General features: G+C 40.0%; 1 pseudogene; it reads right to left on the bottom strand.

Moving 5' to 3' along the window:
* Positions 1 to 5412: 5412 nt before the first annotated feature.
* On the bottom strand, positions 5413 to 10124 carry LOC132328751 (probable G-protein coupled receptor 141; annotated as a pseudogene).
* Positions 10125 to 15714: the final 5590 nt, after the last annotated feature.

Raw genomic sequence — 15714 nt, 5'->3', positions numbered from 1 at the left:
CCATTTGATTCTAATCTTGCTCCAATCCTTCACAATCTTTGTGCCCCTTCTTTGGTACAAAGATTATCTTGTGAGTCAGAGGGCTATGTCTATTCCATGTATTCAATATGGATCTTAGAAGAAAACTTTGGAGTTGAGATTGTAGTATATGGTAGAGATAATTCATGCTGTGTATAAAATATTGTAAAATCCAAGTTATGTCTTTGACCACCCTGGCTGGGAGCAGAACTAATTGAATTTCTATTCAATTAGTTCCCAGACAACGTTTAGATAATATCAAGTCTGTTAACATATGAATGAAACCTTCCCGGGCCATGACTGCTGACTTCCCTGGAATGACTAAGCCACTCATGAGGACCTGCACCTGGGAAGATTGCATCTACCATACTCAAGCACTCTGCTACATGTGAATGCAGGCTCTTCCGAAGAATTCAGAAAACCATCCAGACACCTGGACTGACTTTTGTATATTTCTGCACATGTATAGCCCCAGTTCTACATGTGAAGGGACACAAAGGAACATTCGGTCATTTCTGCCTCAGGCAGAATAAACTGTATATAAGCTAGCTACATGAAGCAGCTGGGGTGAACCACTGGGGAGACGTTGGGGAGACGTTGACACTTTGTTGGTGGGATCTTGATTCACCCAGCGCCGACACCCGGGGATGACGCTGCCTTAGCTGTGGTGGTTTTTCAATATTCTATTTTTGTTAACAATCTAATAAATCTTTGTTAAATTTTATTATAAATTTGGCTGCCGATTTGATCATTTATAACAAGATGGTTGAATGGTAGGAACCTTCCTAAACTCCAGATGACACATCTGTGGGCAGACACCAGGCTGAGTAAGAGTTTTTGTTAACCAAATAAGCTTTAAAGCTGTATAAATCTGAAAAGTAATTGTAATCACGCTGTAACTTTGGTTTAAGGCAATGGTTCTCAAACTTTACACTTTCCAGATTCCTCCTGCCAGAACTTGGTTGGCAACAAATCAAATAAGTCAAGCATTAGGGTAATCAGTAACAGACTAGCTCAAGTCTAGAAACCAGGAAAAATCACACTGAAGTTTCTGGTGCTCAGTAGGTTAGGTTTCCCACCCAGAAACAAAAAACAGTCTTTCACCAAACAGATGAGAAGGAAAGGAAAACAGACAATGAGAAGATGAACAATGTGCCATATGATACCAAATCAGTAATCTTTAAAGGGGGTAAGAGCTACTTACAAAGGGCTCTTCACTCAGGTATTCTGGAGAACCACATGCTACATCCATGTTTTCAGCTGGGATAGATTTAATTTCCTTCTTAGTAGCTAATGCAGTGCTGTGTTTTGAGTTTAGGATGAAAATAATGATGATAACACACTCTCGTTTTGGGTGTTGCTGAGGAGTGCTTACCCCAAGTCAAGGACTTCTAAGTGTCTCATTCTCTGCCAGGTGCACAAGAAGCTGTGAGGGGGCATGGCCAGGACAGCTGGCCTGAACTGGCCAAAGGGACATTCCACAGCATAGACCACCATACTCAGTATGTACATAAACTGGAGACAGTTGGCTAGAAGCCCTCTGCTGCTGGGGGACAGGCTGGGCACTGATCAGTACGTGGTGAGCAATTGTGTTGTGCATCGCTTGTTTTTCTTGGGTTTTATCTTTCTCTCCCCCTCTGTCTGTCTCTCTCTCTCTCTCCTTTTCATCACAATTATTATTTTTATAATAATATTCAGTATTATTAGTAACATTATTATATTTTACTTTAATTATTAGACTGTGTTTATCCCAACCCACAAGTTTTGCCTTTTTTCTAATTCACCTCCCCATCCCAGGGGGAGAGAAGGGGAGGAAGGTGAGTAAGCAGCTGTGTGGTACTTGGTTGCCAGCTGTGGCTAAACTTCACACACACACACATGGTAAGTCATTAGATGTGATCATCTGTTATAAAGCAAAAAGTGGAGCATAGGTTGCACAGATATATTTTGTTCATCAGCCTAAAATTTTAGAAGGTTTTAACTATTCAAGTAGTAACTTCTGCTGATGTTTCTCTTCTCAGGGAGTTAGTGGGTAAAATGTCAGAGGAAGGGGGAAATTTGAGATGAAAAGGACTGGCAGTTTTCACATGCTGTTTGTCTGAAAATTTATTTCTCCTTTGAAAGGTTCTGTGGGCTAGGGGGGAATAAAAGTGCCTTCTTACAGATAGGAATGTTTTTAGTGTGACTGTAGAAAGCAGCAGTAGAGCTCAAGCAGGGAAGTTCCTGGTGACTTATGTTGCACAGCCTTGTTTATGGGATGGGCACCACCAGTCTTCACCCTGGCATTTCATGATTTCACAGCACAGTCAAAGGACACTGAGAGAGACACCAGGAGCTAGAGATGAGTCCATGAGTCATCTTGGTGTTCCTCATTGTGGAAAAGCCTCTTTCTGAATTTTTTCCTTCATTTGCTCTGTCCAGGATACAGAAGCAGTCACCCGCTTAGGTTAAGTTTTGGAAAGGGGGCTGGAATGATAATGCAAATGGAAAAACAAAATGTGGAGCTTGTGAAAATTCCCCTTCCAGCTTTTATCCAGTAGGAAGACTTTTCTCCTGCTGGTTTCCATATTGCAACATTTCAGAGGGAGTTTCCACAGATAGAGGATATGAAAATGAGAGAGGAAGAATTGCTCGAGGAAGTTGATTTAGTAAAAATATGTCTGAAGCATTGAAGCATTTTTTATCACAACTTTGAGTAAATTGTTGTGGTGTGTAAGATACTTCTGCCAAGCAGAGTATGAAAATAAGGTAGCATGTATTTTATTCTATTTTTTAATATCATAGATAGGTTCTACCTTTTCATAGTGATTTTTTTTTTGTTTGGGTTTGGGGTTTTTTTTTTTTTTTTTGTGTTTTGTTGCTCAATAGATTAATGCAATTTATTTCCATGGAGTTTTAGAATTTACAAGGTGTTCTATGCAGCAGTATGCAATTGTCTTAGAAAGCACAGATCAGTCTTTCCAAATATTTGTGAGAATTCATGAATGAAAGAATCATCATGCAAGTCAATGTCTTCCAGTCTATCTCCTGCAGCCTTCCTTCCTCTGACACATTCATCATCTCTGTCCTTGCCTGCCAGAACATAAAAGCAGACAGCTGTTGCTAGCACTACTCTTTTGCTAGCACTGAGGCACTGAGAACCCCCATCACATCTTTGCTTGTCAGAAAAAAAATTACTTCCTCTGGAGCCCAGATTTCCCCTCTTCTGCTGTGTGCAAATCTGCTCATGTGTTTCTACGTGTACCTTGGTGCTCCTGTGTGCTTTTCCAAAAATGATTGTATACATCTCCTTGAAGCAGGAGAGCTCCTGCAGGCAGGGATGCCCTCTCAGTCCCATGGGAGTCAAAAGCTGCAACTCTTTCATCAAGTACAAGATCAGCACCCTCTTCCTGAGCTATGGCTCTTGTTCTCTGATTGTCAGTCTAATCAGAAAATCGTTGGCTGATGAACAAGATGTTTCTGTACAATTTCTGTGACCCACTTTGTGTGACAACACATGGTCTTGACTTATTATGGATTTAGTTTGTGGCTCCTTATTGACAGCTGAAAACAGTGTGGTAAAGAAGGCATGAAGAAATTGTAAGGGGTTTTTTTTTATGGTCTTTGATAGCTTTGATATTTTTTAATGTTATTTTTTTCATGATTTCTCTGGGATTAGTTCTGTCTGGTATTAATTGTCTGTGCAACAATCATTGCAACTCGTGCTGCCCTCCTGTATCTTTTCTGCAATGTTTTCGCCCATGTGCTTATGGATAAAGCAAATTTCAATTTCTTTCATAATTTTAAGCCATATGTAGTTCTGATCTGTATGCCAGATAGCTGCTCTGAGGCTCATGGTGGCACTCAAAGCTCCAAACTGGAATGTATGCGATAAAAGGCAAGGACTGTACTGTGTTTATATGTCTAGGGTTGACACAGAAAAAAAAAAAAAAAGAGACAGATAGTTATGACAGCATCTGTTAGTGTTAAAAGTGTCATTGCTTGAGTGAAGGAGAATAAAGGGAGTGGGAGTGTGCCTTTGTTTTCTCCTAATGCATCTGTTCTTTCTGCTTGTTTGCAGAGAGGGGCATGTCAACCTGACAATGCCTTCAATATGACCTTTCTCTGTGTGCAGGCACAAGGAACAGAAGAATCAAAAGGAAGACATAAATTCAAACCAGAGATGTCTCTTGTGCGTCACCCTCTGCACTGTTGAGAAGGATACGCTCGAGTTAGGTGGGACAGGCCACCCCTAGCAGCCGTATAGCTGTGACAGCAGTGAGCACACTCATTTGTGTAGTAAAAACCACCTATAGCTTTCCATCCAACTAACTCAGGAAGTCAGGGATACAAATGGGATTTTGGTTTTGGTCTGCTTGCCTCCTCTGTGCACAACTTCATGCACAGAACAACAATGGAAGATGTGCTTAGCAGTTTGATATTCTTTGCTCCAGAATGTCTGAGGATTTTCCCAGTCTTTGTTGGGAAATTTTAATTTCATTAAAAATGAATGACTAAATGGCTTACATTTTTACATGATTCTTTGACGCGAAAGCAATTATTAATGTCTATAATTGTCTCCAGAATTACTTGGATCCTGCAAATGGCATTCAAATCGACATTTTTTAACTGTTTTCCAGGGGATGTCATTATATAATTAACAGTAAGGAATAGTACCCTACACTATAATCTGAGCTCAATATTATTGTCCTTTCAGAATTTATTTCTCAGACCATCCTTCTGAAGAGTGATCATTTTTTATTTTAACCCATTTTAAAACTGCATTTAAAGATCTCAGCAGGGGACTAGGTATTGAATAGAGATTCCCTCTATCACTTTAATGTGAGTCTTAGATGTAACAACACTGAGATCAATGCTTAATCCATTATCCTCTGAATTAGGAGGACCACAGTGAGATCTTCACATCTGATCTCCCACTGTCTTTTCTTCCCACAGCCTACCCACTGTGGGGCAGAGTGAGAAAGAGAGAAAGCCTTGCTGCTGTGCAAGCTCACTCCATCCCACCCAGAGCTGGTGTTGGTGCATGCAGCCCCATGGCACCCAGGCAGTACAAGCAGAGCAGGCCCAGTGCTAGCCAGCAGCCAGTGGCTACCACACAGATGTGATGGGCAACACAGCTTCAGTATCACACCAGGAAGTCAAGTCAGTGGCTCAGGGTTATTTCAGCAAGGTAAAATGTCAGGCAACACCCAGGCAAGGCCATCAAGACATGATTGGTTGAATGGCTCTGGGCATCCATGTAATTTTCCTTTTTATTCCCCATATTTGCACACCATTATTAGATAGACTCAGATAGACCAGCAGACTTACAAGCAAGGTCAGATGACTCTGATCTTTACCTGGCAGGTCACCTTGGAAACATTGGTCAGCGAGAATATGCAGTGACACAGGACATTTCTTCAAGGAAAAAATTTTTATTTAGCCCCAGGAGTACAGTAAGGGAAAAACAGTGTACTTGTTGCACCACCTGCAACTTTGCCAGTTTTTCTAAAGGCTTTGTTAGATCCAGCTTTAAAATCTCTCCCTTTCTACTTTGTCTCTGTGATACTAAACTCTAGGTCTACCTGCTGCCTTCGAAAACCATGGGCTGATCAAACTATTTTTTGAATAGGAGTGGGCATGGTAACTCCAGAGGAAGCCATCAGACCAGGATTTTCAGATTTTGGGACTTGCTGCTGGACCCTGGACACCTTACACATTTTAAAAGAGGCAGAAAGGAACTTGAAACCATAGGAGCTTTCTACAAAGTTTTTTTTTATGGAAATGTCAACTCAAAAACGTTTATTCAGGATTGACAGAGTAGGCGTAAGTTTTTTCATTCAAAGAAATGTCATCAATCTGAGGTATTAGTAGCATTACTTTGTAAGTGTACTTTATTATCCTCCCAAATCAAGCTTTAATCTGTTTGAATCCAGGGATCATAGCACTTTCTGTAGCAAAGAATGCCAGACTAAAAATTATGGGAACTTATAGGGCTGTGAAGAAGGAAGTGTAGCCTTGTGTGACTCCTAGGAGTCTGGGGTGGGAGAAATCTGGCCTCAAGCTTCTGGGATGCAGCAAATGATGGGAGCCTTCAACAGAGGGGTTAGAGACCTTCTGCACTGAGCAGAGCAGGAAGAATGAATCATTAAAAAGAACTTTTAAATCATGAAGATAAAACAGAGATTCCCAAAACAGATGTGATTCCCACAGAATATAATCTCTCTCATGGAGAAGAGATATACTTCAGAACCAGTTTGTATACACATACACAAGCATATGTAGAACTGATTAAGCACTGTTCAGTAAGTTTGCTCTGGTTCTGTTTTGTTATGTGCGTAAATGGAAATAATATGGCATCTGATAAAAAATCAACAGACAACTGAAAGTGACCAGACAGCAAAGGCTTTTGAAGGCTAATAAAGTATTCCCCTGTCCTGGAGAGGGTTTGATCTTTCCCCTCAACCGAATTCCAGATCTACTTCTGGAAGAACAGCAACTTGTTTTGGCTTCAATGGACCTAAGAGATAACAGATCCAGTCCTGATGGGAGAGTGACATAAGGCAGAAGTTTTGAATCCTGTTCTGCTCTCATTCACTCTAAACATATAATTATCACAATTCAGAGCTCCTTGGAATGACACAAGTAAAGACAAAGTTGTGATAATGATTAGCTTTCACATCATTTAATTTAATATATATTTTGCAAGAATTATTCAAAGGGAGGCTGGACCAGATGACCCACTGTGGTCTCCTCCTATCTGACCTATTCTGTGATTCTGTGAATACTTCTCATTTGAGTAGAGTTTATGTCCTTCTATCTAAAATCATTAGTGCAAATATCCTGTAAAGGAATTTCTTTTTTCCAGCTCTTCCCTTTAGTATCACAATTGTCAGAAGAAGTTAGACCTTCAGAGGAGAGTACTTATTGGCCACAATGGATTGTGGTTACAGAGACACTTTGAGGAAAAAATTACAAAGGAATGGGTACTTGTGCTGTAATTGCTAGAGAAGGACAGCTAAGGAAAATCTTAATGAAGCTTCAGGGCATGACTCTTAGGTCAAGACTAGAGTAAGATTCAAGTGTGCCTGCCTTCTAGAGAGAAGATAAAAAAGAGTAGCTTGTGAAAGAGGAATCTTACTGGCCTGCAAAAGCCAAACAATGCTGTAGACCTAGAGACGCATGCCATAAACTCACCAGACTTCCTAGCTCAGGAAAATTCCATCACAGTTTCACTTCTCTCAAGAGCCAGTATTTACACACTGCAGCTGGACTTCCTGGTAGCTCACAGTTCAGTGGGCTATTCCTGCTATGAAGCACAACACATCTAGGCAGCACATTGTTGCTAAAGCTAAAAAAACCTCGTTGTATAGGAGCAGTTTATGGTCTTTATCAAGGTTTTAGTTTTGGATGTAATATACTCTGAATACATGATGAGGCATAAAGCAGACTAATGTTATCAAGATGAAGAAGAAACTCTTTGCCTGAGCCCTGAATTCCATGTGAGAGTTAAGGTCAGGCCAGTATTTCATGGCCACTCTATAGATGACAGTCAGCTGGATCCCGGTGAGCACGGCGCACACTGCCACCAAACCCCAACCAGGCAGTAATTGGCGATCACCATGTGGGCCTCCTGCAGCTCCCTGTGGAACTGGAAGCACTCGCAGGGGCGGTACGTCTTCCAGGTACCGTAGTAGGAGAGGAGGACGGGTGTGACCACCAGCGCTCCCAGCAGCCAGCTGGCCGCCACCCAGGCTGCAGTGTAGCACTTTCGAAACTCCAGGCGGAAGAGGCGCGTGACGATGACGGCCGCATAGCAGGCGAAGGTGGCGTACATGTGCAAGTAGATGATGGCGCTCGCCAGCCTGCAGGTGAACCTCCCGAACTTCCACTCCCCCAAAATGTAGTAGCTGAGGCGGAAGGGGATGCTGAGGAGCATGAAGCTGTGCAGCACCAGGAGGCTGATGACCATGATGGTCATCATGGATTGTGATCTCCTGTGAAACAACTGCTGGGACATCATGATGACCCCGAGGGTGCCGCCAGCCAGGTTGATGATGTACAGGACTATCCGAACAGTGTGGAGTTTCTCTGAGGAGTGCAGCACTGTGTCATTGGAGGAGCGGTTCTGTTGGGTTATGCAACTGTTAAGCATCCTCATGAGCTCCTCTTTTGAAGGTTACTGAAAAGGAAAAACAGGAGCGAAATGTTTTTCTTTTTTTTTTCCTTTATTGTTAACTGGAATATCACAGATTCCTAAAGAGACACTACTGAATTGCATCTGAAATTATGTTATTCCATGTAGTTTACAGCCTTGTAACTGTTGTGATCCTGCATATGACAGCAATAACCCATGACTCTCAGGGTTTAAACTACATTTTACCTAATTATGAATGAGATTTTGGTTTACTAAACTGCATTATAGGATTTTTTTACAAAATTATTTGCCTCTAGATTCATTATTTGCCTCTAGCCATTTGTAATAATGAAGACACTGTTTGTTTGTAAACTGTTTAAGTTTTATCTGCACTCATATTATAAAGCTTAAATTGAAGGTGGGAAAATACTGAAATATGATGTCATACCTATCATGTGTGGTTACTCTGTGATGACACCTGATCCATCATTTTAGCATCTTGCTGGATGGGTACAAAATACACATAGGTAGCAACAGTTTGTTTCTAGATGCACGGAGCAAATTGAAAATAAAGGTTTGCAGATGAAAATTCAATTTCTTCTTGCTTCGTCTGCAAATATTTTTTGCTACAGAATTTTACCTGAGATACTCTGCTATGAAAAGTGATGAAAAGGTGAAAATTAATTTGGGAATGGTCTTCTAAAAGATATAATTCTTTTGGCACTTGTTTAACATAGCCACATACAGCGGCATTCTTATTTAGACTTAACTCAAAATGCGGACTTGTATACAGATTTCTGTACAAATATACAGGGATAACTCATGGGGTAGATAGATAGTTTGCAAATGAATTTTATCCTTACCTTAGATAGAGTTTTGAAAGAACAAAGTAAGAGCTAAAAAATTATCTCTTAAAAAATGTAGCGTCTTCTCTGTCTGATTCCTTTGAAGTTTGAAATCAGTAAACTTGTTTTAATCATCAGTTCTTAATTCTTTGCACTCATCTTTAAAGTGATAGACAGCAACTGCAAAACATTTTCAGAGAAACTTCTTTTTTATGAAGCATCAGGCAAAACATCTTTAGAAAGCCAAGATCAATATAAACCTTTCTGTTCACCTGGTTTTAAAATTCATGACCTTAAAATGTTTAAATGCTTAAAATTGTTTACCCGCCTAATATTCCCAAGACAAGCACCAGAAATTTCTCAGAAACTTTGCTACACCAAAAGTTTTACAAACCAACTCATTTTCCAATGTGTATTGCTAATATTCCAAATTGGCTTTGAAAGTGTACAAGTTTTAGTTGTTCTAGACAACATAATTAAAGTTTAGTTTCAGCACTTTATATCACTTTGATATAGATTATGATCTTTTTTGCTATTTATAACAATAAAATATTTGAATTTTACCTTATAATCTCTTCTTTTTGTGACTCCACTCTGAAATGTGTCATTTCATGCAGCTGTAGCACATGGCATACATAAGCAGAGTGAAAAAGACAGCCTTTGACCTGTTTGACCAAGAAGGACTGAGAGTTTTCTCAGCCCACACACAGGAAGGAACAAGCCTTCCTTTTGCTCCTGTGTGATAGCAATCTCATAAGTGCGACGTCTAATGCTCTTTTCATCATGCAGGGAGAACCACAAAAAAGTTGCTGATCTGCCAGAGACTATCATTGTGCTGGGACGTGTAGAACAGATCAAGTCAGGACTTCCTCTGACCACAGTTTGGTTAGTCTTAAGGCTCAGGCAGGCAGTGATTCCCTGAGCCATACAACTACCACAAGGTACCAGGTTTTGCTGCTAAACAAGTGAGAAGTGCCACTGATCAAGGAAAGAATGAGCAAAGGATTTTTTCCTTATACATCCACTTTCCCCCTGAACTTACTTTATGTTTAATAATTAAGCAGAATAATGCTTAATAATGTTGCAGAATAACAAAGCGTTTAGCAGAGTTAACAGGGGATTTCACTCTAACATGTTATTAGACTGTCAAGAATTCAGAGGCAAATTTTCACTGTTTAAATATTATATATAAAACAAGGAGTAGGAATATATGAAAAGCAACTTAAGAGTTACTGCTGTTAAAAAAAAAAAACATAGAGAAGCCAGTGGCTCTTGAAAATTATTCCTGAACAAAAGGCATGGATGCAGACCCCAAAACATATCACTAATACATGGCAGCTCAATAAAAAGAGGAAGAGTTTGAGCCACATCTTGTGTAGAGACATTTTAAAACACATTCTTGACCAAAAACTAAACACAAAAATGTTAGTCTTGTTTATTTTTCAACTAAAGTTCTAGACTTCAATCAGAGTCATCTCTACTCAAACATGATAGGCAACACATAAGGTTTTGTGAGCAAACAATAAGATAAAAACAATATTACAACAGGGTTGAACTAGAATTGCCCCTGCCATCAGTCAGCCACCTTCTGCTGTGGATGAGAGGATGGATCCCTTTGAGAGGCATGTCTCCTACTAAAAACAGTGTTAGGAAGAACATGATGTGAAAGAGAGCTACCAGATCTAAATGAATACAAAACCTCAAAAAATAAAATGTTGGAAGGAGAAACAGGAAAGTCTGTGAGGGTTAGCAAGGTTGTGGAAACAGCAGTCTGTGAGACATTCTCAGGATAAACCCTGAAAGCTTTGAGAGAGCAGCTACCATTTCATTCAGACCAGGATTCAGAAGAGCAGGGATGCCCATTTTGGATGCTGCATATATTTGTGGGCTTGGAGTAAAAGAAATGTGTGATTGTTCCGTCAGAGCATGGATGGAGGGCAGCTACCTGGGTAATGGTACTCACCTGCTGTGGTTCCAGCATCACCCAATCCCACATAAAGGACAGGCTGCTGCCTGACACTGTAGTGATGGTGGTTGGACGGCAGCTGGGTCTGCAGAAATACACAGGAAGGTAGTGAACAGTCTGGATGTCAGACACTGATGGTTTCCATGTGTTAGAATTATCATGAAACTACAACCACAGCCTCTGGGAAGCAGGGAAATGGCTGCTGCCTTGTCCACAGAGCTTGAAGGAATCCATAAACCTTGAGCCACCATATAATAAAATCAGAAGAGACACGAAGAAATTGCATTCCTCAAGTAGTTGTTTTGTGACAGTCAGCTCTCCAGACAGAGCTGAATCAGACTCTGAGATCAGGAGCTTGGTGCACTCTGTTACCTTCTTGAGTCCAGTCTGAGCTCACTCTTTGGATGTAAAGTCAGCCCAAAACCCAGCAAAGATGTTGCACAGATAATTCTCTTGTCACATTAGGGACAGTGCTGTTGGCTGGCACCAAAACTGTTGAAGGTCAGAAACTGAACTTCTCCACTGATGTTTTCATACCTCTCAGTCTCTTTTTCCTTGAAACATTCCTTGAAACTTGTATGTTAGTGCTGTTCAGTGTGCTAGCCTTGTATCTTCATGTTCTTCTGTTAAATAAATAAAAAAAAAAATTAAAAATCTGGCAACTCAGCCCTGTAATCTAGGTTTAGCTTTTAGGTTAGCTTGTTATTTGAGTACAAGAGAAAATTTAGTCAGCACATAGCTTGCCTTGACCAGTGGTGAGAATAAAGATTGAAAGAGAAATGTATTTATACACAGCAGATATCCAGGTCAAGACTAGCATTACACATAAATTTTAAGGAAGGAAGGGACTGGGCGTATCTGGTTCAACACTTCGGTAAACAGAAGGCAAAGAAAAAGAGTGGAGGTTTCAATTACTGAGATGGAAAAATGAAACTGAAAAAGAAGAACAAGCAGCTGAGAGAAGAGAAACAAGGCCTGTTGTGTGTTTGGAGATGGGAACACAAATCTCTGTGGAAGTGTCATTGCTGGTGACCACGCATGCATGTAGCAGACTTCCTCTAAGCAGAGACTAAGTCCACAGTAGAACTCCAACTTCTCCATTTCATGTCTGCAGGGTTTCCTCTGCTACCTGCATCAGTCTACAAAAATATTGTCTTTTCTGGCCAATATAATAGCAACCAAGGCCTCACATTTGGCTTCAAGAGATGCTTTCTGTCTTTGAACAGCCATAAAATTGTCCTGTCTTTTGTGACTGGATAGATTTTCAGTTTCAGCTGCTTCCAAATTAGGGTGATAACGGCAGATAATTTAAATTATTTATTAATATTAATCCTCTATAGCTAGCTGCTTACAAGATCTGAGCTACACATAGGTAATAAACAACGGTAAAATAGGGACATGTGTGTGTTATGCTTTAACATACTGCTTTTTCTGGGATTGTAGGTGAAATCACAGTTCTTGCTGTCTCACTCCCACCTTGTCAGATGTGAGTCACAGGCACTGGATAGTAAGAAAATCATACTCCATAGTTAGGGAACATACAGGATAATCCCTTTAATTTGCCAATCCCACCCACCCATGCATCATGAATAATTTACTAACTTGAGCCAGTAAATGGTCAACAAGTTTAGCAGAACTTTTCAGATTCTTGGACTACTCTTCTAATTACTTGATTGCAGGTTTACTGAGAGGTTTCTCAGGCATTGCCAGGATGGAAGAGGCTGTCTGGCTTCTCTGTTTATTAGAAATCATAAGATGTAGTTGCCTTAGTCATATCTATTTAACATGCCTCAAAAGTAGACATTATGCTTTGTATAAATAGAAGCAATATGTAATGGTTTTCTGTGGAGGAATTTGGCAGAGTATATCACAGGCTATGACTTACCTTTTAGTACAAAGCTGATATTTATTTGGCTTGGTGTAAAGAGAAGAAATTTATTATTATGAATTCAGGAACTTGTCATTCCTGTCCTGGTACATACCAGATTAGAAGTAAGTTAGAAGAGTTATTAAATAGTTTCGTCCCACTATTTGGTCTAATTGCCCTCCAACACCTGTAGTGACAATTAAAGTTGTTGTGGCTTTAGTTTACTCCAGAAAATCAATATTATTAGTTATAAAGCAATTTTACTTGGGAGCAGCTGCAGAAAACCACAGGGAAGTCAAGGATCTGGCATCAACAGCATAAATTTTTCTTTATCCCAAATGCTCTTCTTTCTGCTTGGCCATGCTGCTACAGACTGTCCTTTTCAAACTTCCTATTGCTTCAGTCTCAGAGCCTTTCTCAGAGGTCTGAGTTTCAAGGAATAGCCCCACATAATGCTGCTGTACCTGATTTCTCACGTTCTGCTTGGTAAATAATGTCACAGGCACAGAGTCTGAATTCTTTCCTGATACTTTGACACAGAATCAACAAGCCTCTTCAGGAATTAGAACCCTGAAACTAATTTTTGCTTGACACAGAGCTGGGCAAGGCTTAATATTTATTAAACTAAAAAACAATTAGAAAGGAAGCACATGAGCCAATTAACTCATGCAGTTAATAAGAAGGATGTGAAGATGCTGGAGTAAGTCCAGAGGAAGCCACAAAATGATCAGAGGGGTGGAGACCTCTCCTATGAAAACAGGCAGAGAGAGTTGGCGCTGTTCATCCCAGAGAGCAGAAAGCTCTGGGGAGACCTTAGAGAACTTTCCAGCACATAAAGGGGCCCTATAGGAAGGATGGAGAGGGACTTTTCACAAAGACATGCAGGGGTAGGATAAGGGTAATGGTAATGTCTTTGAAGTGAAAGAGGAGAGATTTAGATCAGATAGGAGGAAGAAATTCTTTACTGTGAGGGTGGTGAGGCACTGAACAGGTTACACAGAGAAGCTGTGGATGCCCCATTCCTGGAGCTGTTCAAGACTTTGATGGAAGAGCCTTTGAGTAAATAGTCTACAGGTAGGTGCTCCTGCTTGTGTCAGGGATGCTGGAACTTGGTGATATTTGAGGTCCCTTCCACACCAAGGCATTCTGTGATTCTATGATCAGGTTTTATGTTTGGGCTGTTTTCACAAATTTGCATTGGTAGTAAACTCTCCAAGATCTTAAAACTGTGTGTTTGTGACCACATTTCACAAAAAAGAGCCTTAGTTTTATTGAGGCAAGTTTCTGATTGAAAGAAAAGGAAGTGCTTATGTTCTGAATAGAGTTGGAGAGAGAGCACCAGAGGACAAGGATGAGGACTCTAAGTACTAAAAATGATTGAATTTGTCAGTAAATTAGTTTATAATTTAGATGAGTCTGGTATCTAGAGGCCTGTCATACCAATTTCATCAAAATACACATTCATAAAAGTCAGTTAATCAAAAAATAAGGAAAAAAAAAGATTTTGAACTATTGAGAATTTGAAGTATCCAATATCAGCTCCATAGGAACGAAATCTGTGAGCAAATCAGAAAAAAAGAATTAGCATTTATTCTTGTGAGTGTTGGGTGGTAGCGAGTGGGAATGAATATCAATGGAGTGAGTTCTAAGATACAAAGGAAATTAAAAAAATTAAATATGAGTACAAAACAAAACACCTAGAGCACCTCCAAAAAATAGTGATGTTTCATTCTGTTCTCAGGGGTAAAAAATGGACTGGTTGTGAAAGGAGAAGGTTTTTTAGTTCCTATCACTAAAAAGAGAACTGAATACAAAAACCCTGCTGCAAGCTATCAGACTTTTCTGATTTAATTTCCTCTGAGATATCCAAAGATGTGTAAAGAAGCAAAAGTGAGTTTAAAATTTTAACATTTTGACTAGCGGATTCCCCCATAGAAGTTTTTTCCTTTAAGCCCCTTGAAGATAAGACAGGGTTAGTCCCACAAACATAGGAAACTCCAAAGCTGAGGCCATCTGGTGCTGGACAGAGCCCTGTATTTACAAAACCTGATGCTCTCACCTTCAGAGAGCCTTGTCCATAGGATGACTGCCATTTGCAGAGGAAAATACAGCAGAGAAAAAAGCAGATCTGCAGCACTCAGCAGCAGAAGTGGCTTAGAGCACTGAGCAGACAGGAATAATCTTAATCTCTTAAAAAGAGATGTCCACCATATATTTAAAGTGTACTTCCTTCCAATCCCTGCCTTGGAAAAGGTTCTGTTGACTCCTTCAATGATGCCAGTGGCAGCCAGGAATTAACCTCTGTGCTGGCAAGTCCATCATCCATGGTTCCAGCAGAACAATGTAATTTCTTCTGCCTTTTTTGCTCATTGGGAAATCTTTATGCTTCCATGATGCGCACTGTTTACAGGAGTGAAATGCAATGAATGCTGTGTGTACGTCTGTTTATAGCCCATACTCTCAGCACATGGCAAAGAGAATATGTACAACCAACAAAAATGCTCTCATGATAAATTTATGATAATCCTATGTGCCATCAAATTGTCTATATAGATCCATTCAATAGCTTTCACTATTCCTTTGTTTCCTCAGTTCAAGGATTTGAGCAATTACTGTAATTGTAAGAATATTTCTACCTAAAGCATAGATGGGCCATGCAGCTAATTAGCATATTTTAACCTGACTCTATGAAAATGGAATATGTGATTGGTTTCCAACTGAACTGTGTATTAGAGTCCTGTTGAACTTATCTTTCCATTATAACAAAAATAGATTGTAGAACAAAAAATGGGATGGAGGGGAATGTTTAAAATGAAGTGATTAGCTTAATTGCTTTTTATTCAACCACCAGTAGTTCCTAGAAATGAAGGATGAGAGAAGCCATTAATTTATTTATTTAGCT

This window comes from Haemorhous mexicanus, chromosome 1 (assembly GCF_027477595.1).
Source record: "Haemorhous mexicanus isolate bHaeMex1 chromosome 1, bHaeMex1.pri, whole genome shotgun sequence".
Lineage (NCBI taxonomy): Eukaryota > Metazoa > Chordata > Aves > Passeriformes > Fringillidae > Haemorhous > Haemorhous mexicanus.
This window is presented reverse-complemented; position numbering and strand designations above follow the sequence as displayed.